The following is an 11,773-nucleotide window of genomic DNA, read 5'->3' as shown; positions in this document are numbered from 1 at the left end:
ATTTATCATCTTATTTATGTGAAATATCCAGAATAGGCGTGTTTTATTTTATTTGTCTATAGAGACAGGAAATTGAATGGTAGTGGCCAAAGGTGGGGTCAGGGGAAGAGGAAGTGACTGCTAATGGGTTTGAGATTTTTTTGTGGGATTATAAAAATGTCCTAAAATTTAAAAATACATGAATACTTTAAAAAACTGTTATTAACTATTAAATTGTATACTTCAAATGAGTAAATTTTATGGTATGTAGATTGCATGTCAATAAATAAATGGACATCTGCTCAGAATTAAAAATGGTACAATTTTCTTGAAGGGAACAGGACGAAAGCTAAGTAAACTATACCAGAATCTATATTTATACCCAGAAATCTCAATTGTAGGAATGTGCTCTGAAGAATCACATCAATATATTGGCAGAAATAACATATCTGCAGGTCAATTATGGTGACATTATTTGTAGCAGCAAACCATTGGAAACCTTCTAAACACCCATATATTTGTGGCTTAAATGGATATGAATGGTATGTAAATAAATAAAAGAGCACATATATAAGCAGGTATGTTGCAAGTATAAAAAAGATCTTTGCGAATTGATATGATTTCTAGGACATATATTTGGTGAAGTACAAAGTAACATGTAATATAATGTATTTATTATGCTGCATTTTGTGAAAGAAAGAGACACAAATTTGGTTCAGATCCTAGCTCTACCATACACTTCTATTGTAGCCTTTGGTGAGTTTCTTACATTCTCTTTCACAAATTGAAAGGTTTAAATACAAAATAACTTAAAAATGACTTGCTCTCCAAAACTCTATCCAATACTAATATTTTAAAAAGTTATTTGCCTACTACAGATGGAATATGGAAATAAGATAAAGAGCAATTTTTTTCTCAATATTCCTAAGAGAGTACAGTGATTATAAGAAAAATCAATATTCTTTAATGATATCCCAAACATTATTTGTATATGTCAAACAAATAAATGTAAGTAATTACTTTTCTATTGTTGAATATTGAAAACCATCATAAGAACTGTCGCCTTTACTCCAAACATTATTTAAGAACAAATAGAATGATCAGAAGTCTGTAAATTTGAGTGAAGTTTCACGGCAGTAATACGTTTCAAAAGTCTTCTATTCTTCCCTTATAAGATAATATAAAGCCTGTGAAATGCAGGTGGGGGAATCACACTGCTTGGAAAGAATTCTTTGGTGATTAGAACTGTTACTGAAACTTTGCTTCAGTTTAAAAGAAGCTTAAGATCAATCAAGAATAAGACAAGGCTACAACTTCAAAGGATGGTTTGCAAGTATGAATACCAAGTAGAGAGCACAACTGGAAGAAATGACCTTGGAAGAATAAAGAAGTACCTGATTTACCTGTCAATGTGGGTCAAGACAAGAACTAAAACAAGACACTCCTTTCAAAGTCCCAAAATATTTTATTCGCAAATAATTCCTATAAAATGCCAAAATACGTTTAGTTACATTTGCTGGAAAATAATGTATCTAGGTAAAGGAATGCAAAATGTGAATGATAATTGTAGCAACAAATATGCATTTACTCAATATTTCTATTTTAAAATATCTTTGTGTGCAAACTAAACTATTTTTAAAAACCTGCCCATTACTTTTAGCAGACTTCTAAGTGATTTAAAATAATCATCTGAATTAAATATTCCATATCAGTTAGAAAGAAAATATGATCCTTATTTTACAGATGAGGAAATCTAGTTTCAGTGGAATTAAGTAATTTCCAAAGTTCAAAATGGTAGTAAATGCAATGACCCTTATATACAGAGTTTTTAAGACTACAGTCCAAGTGCTTAAGATTATATTATACATATGTATAACATAATATATTATTGTATACCAGAAATAGCCATTTTGTAAAGAAATTTGATACATAAAGTAGTTCTATCTCTTCAAAAAGATTTTTTTTTCTTTTAATAATTAAGTATGGCTCACTCTCCCTAGTTTTCTGGACATGAGTGTAGGAGGAAATTTATTAATTCATTTTCTAAAATAAAATAATATATTGAGGATAATTCATTTTAAAATATCTTAATAAAATCATATAGATGCATATTACACGTTAATCCAAACACATACTCTTTGTACAGAGATTCAAAAATCTTAGTAATGTATTTTCTATATTTCTTGTTTAAACTTTTAGATTCTTCTTATTAAGGATCAGATAACAATGATCAGTGTGGCCAAGGTCTGATCCTATACAAATTCCTTTTCTCTTGGTTCTTGTTTAATTCTGGTTCATATTCTACGTTCTATATGGTATCTGTATAACTATCCACCTTTTCCCCTCAGATGCCAATGTCTTTTAGAGTCCTTTGAAATAGATGGAAATCTTCCCTAACCTTTACATTTGCATAAGTCCACATTTGCCTTTTAAATGCAACATTGCTGTCCTGCACTGTATTTTCTTTTGTCTTCTTCTTCTTTTTTTTTTTTTTTTTTTTTTTGAGACAGAGCCTCACTCTGTCGCCCAGGCTGTAGTGCAGTGGGCGATCTCGGCTCACTGCAAATTCCGCCTCCCGGGTTCAAGTGATTCTCGTGCCTCAGCCTCCTGAGTAGCTGGGATTACAGGTGCCTGCCACCACGCCCAGCTAATTTTTTGTATTTTTAGTAGAGACAGGGTTTCACCCTATTAGCCGGGATGGTCTAGATCTCCTGACCTCATGATCTGCCCTCCTTGGCCTCCCAAAGTGCTGGGATTACAGACATGAGCCACCACAACTGGCCTGCACTGTATTTTTTATCTTTTTTAAGCTGATGGTATATTATTTGCGTTAACTCTTGGAATAAGTTTTTTCTGTCCTGCTGTTCTTTGTGACTGGAGTGTTTGTTTCTCCTATATGCTCTGGTTTCCATTTTCTAACATCCTTTTAACATAGAGAATTATATTATACTGTTTCATTTAAAAGAATAGCCGTTTGTCTTTTAGGACATAAACTGAAAGCAAAATGTGTTATTCCATAATATTCTGAGAAATTCTGCACATACCCTTACACCTTACATACCTCCAGAGCCTCATCATATGCTGGTTGCTGTCCCTCATTATTTTAGATTGAATATATAATGTGTCTCATGACATGCCAACAAATACTAAAGTCATACGGTGTGTTGGCATTCTGGGTGCTGTTCTAAGGCAGTGTAAGAAAAGGACCTTGAAGTAACTTGGACATTTATGAGTTACAGATTTGTCAGAAATCATCTAAAAAATATTCAATTATATTCATAAAATATTGACATGCTAAGGAAGAACTATACAACACATTTTTCTGTGATAATGAAAATGTCCTATATTCTTGTTCATTTGGCAGATGCTAACCTCATGTAGCTTCTTTTATGACTAGAATGACTGAGGAACTACATTTTTATTATTTAATTTTAATTAATTTAAATTTAAATAGCCACATATGGTTGTCGCTATGCTATTAAACCATGCAACACCAAGGAATCTCATACGTTGCTTCAATTAACTCTCAATTAACTGGTTTATGTAGGAATCTACCTTAAGTTTTTGAAGTGTTCTCAATTATGTGTACACATACACACACATATACCGTATTGAAAATCTTTATTATTTTTTTCTTTTTGCAGTGACAGAGGTTGCCATTAAACTTTTTGCAATTGCATGTGAAATAATGGATACTTTTTTTTTTTTTTTTGAGATGGATTCTCACTCTGTCACTCAAGCTGGAGAGTAGTGACACAATCTTGGCTCACTGCAGCCTCCACCTACCAGGTCCAAGTGATTCTCCTGCCTCCCAAGTAGAGTAGTTAGGATTAGGCGCACGCCACCAGGCCCACCTAATTTTCTGTATTTTTAGTAGACACTGGCTGTCTGGAAAGGTTTGGAAAGGAATGTGGCAGGTCTTCAAAAGATTAAATGTAAAGTTATCATATGTTTCATTAATTCCCTTCGTAAGTACCTATAACACGGCCACACAAAAACCTGTACACAAATGTTTATAGCAACACTTTGCAAAGCAAAAGTTAACATGCATACTTGAAAGTCATGATGTTTTTCATTACATATTAATTAGGAATGTTATTTCAAATAATATCTTAATTGTATATTTAACTGCAACTTATCATTCCTAAGCCTACATCAACAGTAACAAAATCAAATAGGTTTTAAAAATTAAATTCTCAGAGTTATCAAACTACTAAAAAAGATCTCAAGTGAAAGAACTTATTGAGATAATTGAGTTTTTAATAGATAATTAAATGTTAACTAAGCACATTTTGTTTTTAGCAGTAATTTAAAAAATATATTTATTAAACTAAGTTCTAATTTGCATTTGCAAGTTAAAATTATTGACAATTAATTTGGGTTGCTTTTCTCAAAGCATCTTAAAGTGTATTTTACACTTCAGCTTTCCAGATGGGAAGAGTCCAATACAATAATATGTATGCTGTATGCCTTCTCATTGTTAGAAATAGTATGTATTTAAAAAGAGTGAAGTACAAAAAGCCCCAAAATCTATATTGAATTAACACCTGTGTTGAAAACCTTATTGAAGAAAAACAGCAGAGGGAATGAAAGTAAGAGGTCAAATTCATAAACAAAAGACACTTCCAGACCTAGAAACTATGGTTTGTTTTAAGATCAGTAAAGCAAGAATTTAACCTTGCCACCACTTCAGTTTAAGGTATATAATTACATTCTTTAAAGCTGACATTTTCACCTTGGTAGGTATAATAAGGCCATGCAGATGCAGGCTAAACCAGTAATTTCAGCGTTCTGCTTCTTCTATGTCGATGGTAATAAGATGTGGCAGTGAAGCATGCATGAACTTCCATTTAATTGTCAGCACAGTCTTTCATTTAAACAACAAAATAGTTAGCAGTAAGCTTATAAATGTGGAAGGCATGCAAAACAGAAACGGTAGGTCTGTTAACTTTAAAATCACCTCACGCAGAAAAGGTCAAGCATTTAAAATGTGTTTCTACTACCCTTTAAAGACAGTAAAACTAATAGAAAATACATGACTGGAAAATATAACTGGATGTTTCGTGGTAGAGAATAAAAACAAGTTGCTAAAACATCTTCAAATGTATACATTGTAAAATGTTGAATATATTGTGTAGAAAAATGTGAGAAATCATTTAAACTTCAAATCAACTAGTAGTCAGTAATACTTTATGCAAGCTTGCAAGCTTTCTTTTAAATTGGTAAATTTTATTTTTAGGCCTAAAAGTAACTGGAAAACAAGTGTTGAAAAATCAGCTATTGCTAACATTAAGAATATAGTTATGGTTCTAAAATTTTTGTTTAATTTTCAAGTGGATCATATATTTATCTTTTTTCCAAATTCAGAAGCAATATTTAAAAAATCTCCATTTAGAAGTCCTGCACAATTTCCCATTTCTCCTCTGCTTCCAAGCCTACAGGAAACTTCTTCTTTTTTACTTCCTCATTTATTTTTTCAGAAAATGCAAGAAAAATTTAGTCTTAAAATACTTTACTCAAATAGTTTTATATGTCCTAAAACCATTTTATGAAACAGGATAGAAAACTGCATGTCTAACTTGTCACTTAAAAATATATCAAAGCACTAGAATTAGGGAATAATCTTGTGTTACTGGCTTCACATAATAGATCAGGTTTTATTTGGTTTATTTTCCTGGTTCCTCTTTTTTTTTTTTTCCTAAGATATCAAAAGCTAGGGGCTCACTCCAGTAGCCACTTGTCTTCCTATTCTACTCCCAGAATGATCTTGACTAAATACTGATACATCATGTATCTCTATTGTCAGACCAATTCTCCCTTATGAAATCTTTAGACAAGAATATCTAACTATGTAATTGACACCTCCACAGTTTAAATTTAGCATATGCAAACTGAGCTGATATTCTCCTCCAAACCAACACCACTTCCAGTCTTACTAATTTCAGTTTCTACCAACTAAATTTGTCTTGTTACTCACGTTCCTAAACCTTGTTGTTATCTTTATCTTCTTTCTTTCTCTCTCACATCAGACCCTGCCCTGTCTAACCTGGCTCCTGCTCTCTGCACTCTCCTCCTCCTAAATTCCCTAGAATTAAGACATTCACTCTTTTCTAGCCACGGCGTCTTCCTTGCTGCTCCTTCATTCCAGGTATATTCCCACCTCAAGGCACTGACAATTAGAATCCCCTCAGTTTGGAATACACTTTTCCTAGATATCTTCATAGCAAGCCCCTGCACTTAGATCATATGTTTATTTGAATCCTATAGGCTCTTCCTTAAACATCTGGAATTTGACCATCTGTCACTACTGCAGCTCACATCACAGTTTTATCACTGTCTTCTGTTATTGTAATTATTATTACTATTGTTTGTATACTTGACTGCATTTCTTATATTTTCAAAATATCATTTGATTGATCCTGTTAAAATATACATCAGATTGTATCAGAATAGAAGTCAAAGTTCTATCTCTGAATTACAAGGCCCTGTGTAATCTGACCTCCACGACTTGCCTGAAGTCATCTACTGTGCTACCCACCCACCACTCTGTCAGCTCTATGAGTCGCTGTGCAGTTTCTCCAGGTAAATTCCTTTTAACTTCAGTGTATCTGTGCGTGCTGTTCACTCCTGTCTGAAATATCTTCTTTCAGTTCCTTTGCACTTTTACAGATTTTAATGTATATATTTATTCTATGTACTTTATGTATTTAAAACAAAAAATACACGCATTAAAATATATAAAAACCCAAATGAACCAAGAAAATATTATATGATAAATAGATATGATAGCAATAAATATATGGCAATCCAATTATAACAAATAATAAATTCATACATATATACATTTTTGGTCCTTAACAGTAGAATGAATTCTAATATGCCACAGTTTTGTTATCCCCTCCCCACTACAATATCTCCAGGCCCAAGAAAATTGCCTGACTGTTACCTGACATTCAGTAAGTATTTATCCAATCAAGGATTTTACATAGAAATGCGTATTTTTCTTTTCTTTTCTTTTTTTTTTTTTTGAGACAGAGTCTCACTCTGTTGCCAAGACTGGAGTACAATGGCATGATCTTGGTTCACTGCAACCTCCGCCTCCCGGTTCAAGCGATTCTCCTGTCTCAGCCTCCTGAGTAGCTGGGGTTACAGGCACACGCCAAAATGCCCAGCTAATTTTTTGTATCTTTAGTAGAGGTGGGGTTTCAACATGTGGGTCAGGCTCGTCTCAAACTCCTGACTCGTGATCCACACATCTCGGCCTCCCACAGTGCTGGGATGACAGGCATGAGCCACCGTGTCCAGCTGAAATATGTATGTATATTTATATAGAGATAAAACATATTAATATATTTTATTATTAGCTAATCTGTAAAATTAGCCAAAAAAAAATGCTTTCTTAAACATTCCCAAGAAAATTATTCATCTACATTTTGCAAAACCATTAATGAAAAATTCAAAATCTGTTCCAAAAAATCTATATTCTCACATTAAACAGAAAGGGCTGATTTCTTTTAAGATATAAACCCATCAAAGGTTTATATTATCCTAGTGGCTGATTCAAAGGGCTTTAGAACTGAGCCATTGTTATTCTGCATATATTAAATAGCTTTGCAGATAATACAAAATCATCAAAAAACTTTACCTGAAAAAAATTTTTGTAAAATATTGCAAAAATGCAGAACTAAGTTTTTTTTTCCTTTAATCATTTATGAAAAATAGCCTAAAACAATGACCTTTTGTTGTTTATTTTTTATGTCTTTGCAGAAATGGTTTATGAAACACTGACAAAAAAAGAATTTTGAAAAGGTCAGCGATGTATCACAACACTGTGCCTGCATAATTAACAGATCTTTCTTTTTATATCTTGATGGGATATCTTGGCTGTTAGTTGATAATAACAACGTGTTGAAATTAGGAAACAGTCAAGAGAAAGTTATGTTCCAATTTGAGATACTATAGATCATCTTGATCTGCCAACATAGTAACTGAGTTCATTAGAAGTTGACAATTATTTGATGACACTGAAATCTTAGCAGCTATTGAAATAGCAATAATACTAGCACTAGTTGAATAATTATTGAGAAGATAGAAGTTTGCAAATTTCTGGAATTATGTAGCTAGAAATTTATCATGTAGCAGCATCGTATACTTTTTAATTGTATTCCTTTTTACTTTATTTATTTAGTTAAGATAAATTTCAACTTTTACATTCAAGGAGTACATGTGCAAGTTTATTATCTGTTTGTATTGTGTAATGCTGAGGTTTGGAGGTACAAATGATCCTAACTCCGAGGTACTGAGCATAGTGCCCAGGAGTTTGTTTTTCAACTCTTCATCTCTTCCCTCCCTCTCTAGTAGTCCAGAGTTTCTATTCTTGCCATTTTTATGTCCATGAGTGCCCAATGTTTAGCTCCAATTTATAAGTGGGAACATATAGTATTTGGTTTTCTGTTTCTGCATTATTTCACTTAGGATAATGGCCTCCAGCTTCAACCATGTTGCAAAGGATATAATTTTGTTCATTTTTTATGAATGCATAGTGTTTCATGGTATGTATCACATTTTCTTTATCCAATCCACCATTGAAGGGCATCTAGGTCGATTCCATGTCTTTGCTTATATGAATAGTGCTGCAATAAACATGTGAATGCGTATGTCTTTTTTGTAGAATGATTTGTTTTCTTTTGGATTGATGATTTTGTTTCTTAGTAATAGCATTGTTGAGTGGAATGAAAGTTCTAAGTTATTTGAGAAATCTCCAAGCTGCTTTCCATGGTGGCTGAAATAGTTTACATTCTCATCAACAGTGTAAAAGCATTCCCATTTCTCTGCAGTCCTGCCGACATATGTTGGTTCTGACTTTTGAATAATAACTATTTTTACTGGTGTGAGATGTGAGAGGGTATCTCTCTGTACTTTTGATTTTCATTTCTGTATTTATTAGTGATGTGGAGTATTTTTCATATGCTTGTTGGCTGTTTGTATCTCTTCCTTTGAAAAGTATCTGTTCATGGCTATTGTCCACTTTTAATGCGACTATTAGTTTTTTTGCTTGTTCCATTGTTCATTCTTTATAGATTCTGGATATTAGACATTTTGAGAGCATAGATTGTGAATACTTTCTCCCATTCTGTAGGTTGTCTTTTTGCTCTGTTGATAGTTTCTTTTGATATGCAGAAACTTTTTAATTTAATTCAGTCCCATTTGTCAATTTTTGTCTTTGTTTTGAGGACTCAGTGATAAAGTATTAGCCAGGCTAATGTCCAGAATGGTGTTTCCTAGATTTTTTGTCTAGGATTCTTTCATATCTAATTTTAATCCGTTAAAGTTAATTATTGTATATGGTGAAGATGGGGGTCCAGTTTCATTCTTCTGCATATGGCTAGCCAGTTGCCCCAGAACCATTTATCAAATAGAAAGTTCTTTTTCCATTGCTTATTTTTGTTGACTTTGTCAAAGATCGGATAGATGTAGATTTGTGGCTTTATATCTGGATTGTCTATTCTGTTTCATTGGTCCACATGTGTTTTTGTACTATTACCATGCTGTTTTAGTTACTGTAACCTTATAGTATAGTTTAGTCATGTAATGTTATGTGTTCAGCTTTTTTATGTTTGATTAGGATTGCTTTGGCTATTCTGGCTCTTTTTCAGTTCCATATGAATTTCTGAATAGATTTTTCTAGTTGTGTTGAAAAATGTCATTGGTAGTTTGATAGGAATAGCATTTAATCTATGAATAGCTTTGAGCAGTATGGCCATTTTAATGGTATTGATTCTTCCAATCCATGATAATGGAGTATTTTTTTCATTAATTTGTGTCATCCTAATTTATTTTAGCAGTGTTTTGTAATTCTTCTTGTAGAGATCTTTTACCTCCTTGGTTAGATATATTACTAGTTTTTTTTTAAATTTTTTTATTGTTATCATCAATGGGATTGCATTCTCGATTTGGCTTTCAGCTTGAACATGATTAGTGTATAGAAATGCTATTGATTTTTATACATTGATTTCGTATCCTGAAACTTTACTGAAGTCATTTCAAATCCGTACCAGGAGACTTTTGGCAAAGTGTTTATGATTTTCTAGGCATATGTTTATATCATCCATGAACAGAAATAGTTTACTTCTTATTTTCCTATTTTGATACTTTTACTTATTTCTCTCGCCTGATTTATCTGGCTAGCATCTTCAGTACTAGGAACAGTACTATGTTAAACAGGAGTGGGGTGAATAGGTATCCTTTGTCTTGTTTCATTTCTCAAACAGAATGCTTCCAACTTTCACCTAGTTAGTATAATGTCTGTGGGTTTCTCACAGGTGGCTCTTATTATTTTCAAGTGTGTTCCTACAATGTTGTTTCTTGAGGATTTTTATCATGAAGGAATACTGGATTTTATTGAAAGTTTTTTCCATGTCTATTGAGATGATCATATATATACATATATATATATGATTTTTAAATATACATATATATGATTTTTAAATTCTGTTTATGTGGTTAATCACATCTCTTGATTTGCCTATGTTGAACCAATCTTCCATCTCAGGAATAAAGCTTATCTGGTCATGGTGAATTAACTTTTTGATATGTTGTTGAATTCTATTTGGTAGTATTTTGTTCAGGATTTTTCGATCTATGTTCATCAATAACACTGTCCTGTAGTTTTCTTTTTTCATTGGTTCTTTGGCAAGATTTTAGTATCAGGGTGGAATGAGTTAAGGAGGAGATCTTTCTACCTGATATTTGGAATAGCTTTAGTAGAATTGGGACCAGATTCTCTTTGTACATCTGGTATTATTTGGCCATGAATCCATCTGGTCCAGAAGCTTTTTTGTTTGGTAGGTTTTTTTATTACCGATGCAATTTGGGAACTTGATATTGAATTTGTTCAGTGTTTCAATTTCTTGCTGATTTAATCTTGTGAAATTGTTTCTAGGAATTTATCAATTTCCTCCAGATTTTCTAGTTTGTGGGCAGAGAGGTGTTCATAAACATCTTTATGAGAATCTTTTGTGTTTCTGTGGGATCGACTGTAATGTCACTTGGTCATTTTGCATTGTGCTTATTTGAATATTTTTTTTCTTTGTTAACCTAGCCAGTGGTTTAATAATCTTGTTTATCCTTTCAGAAAATCAACGTTTGGTTTCGTTGACTTTTTGTATGAGTTTTTAGATCTCAACTGCATTTAGTTCCATTCTGATTTAGTTATTTCTTTTCTTCTGCTAACTTTAAGTTGCTTTTTTTCTAGATTCTTTATGTGTGATCTTAGATAATTAATTTGAGATATATCTAGCTTTTTGAAGTAGGTGTTTAGCACTACAAACTTTCCTCTTAACATTGTTTTGGTATGTCTGTCTGAATCCCCAAAATTTTGGTATGTGTGTCTTCATTTTTATGTATTTCTAATCACCTTTTTATTGCTGCCTTAATGTAGTTGTTTACTCAAAAGTCATTCAGGAACAATTTGTTTAATTCCCATGTAACTGTGCGGTTTTGAGAGATCTTCTCTGTATTGATTTCTATATTTATTCCACTGTAGTATTAGAGTAAGTTGCTATTATTTTAACTTTATTAAGACCTGCTTTATGGCTGAGCATATGGCTAATCTTGGAGTATGTTCCATGTGCAGATGAGAAGGATGTATTTCTGTGTTCGACAGGTAGAGTATTCTGTAGATGTGTATTGGATGCAATTGGTTGACTGTTGAGTTTAAGACCAGAATTTCTTTGTTAGTTTTCTGCCTCAATGATCTTTCTAATAGTGTCGGTGTTATATTGAAGTCCCCACT

Source organism: Chlorocebus sabaeus, chromosome 7 (genome assembly GCF_047675955.1).
Source record: "Chlorocebus sabaeus isolate Y175 chromosome 7, mChlSab1.0.hap1, whole genome shotgun sequence".
Lineage (NCBI taxonomy): Eukaryota > Metazoa > Chordata > Mammalia > Primates > Cercopithecidae > Chlorocebus > Chlorocebus sabaeus.
This window is presented reverse-complemented; position numbering follows the sequence as displayed.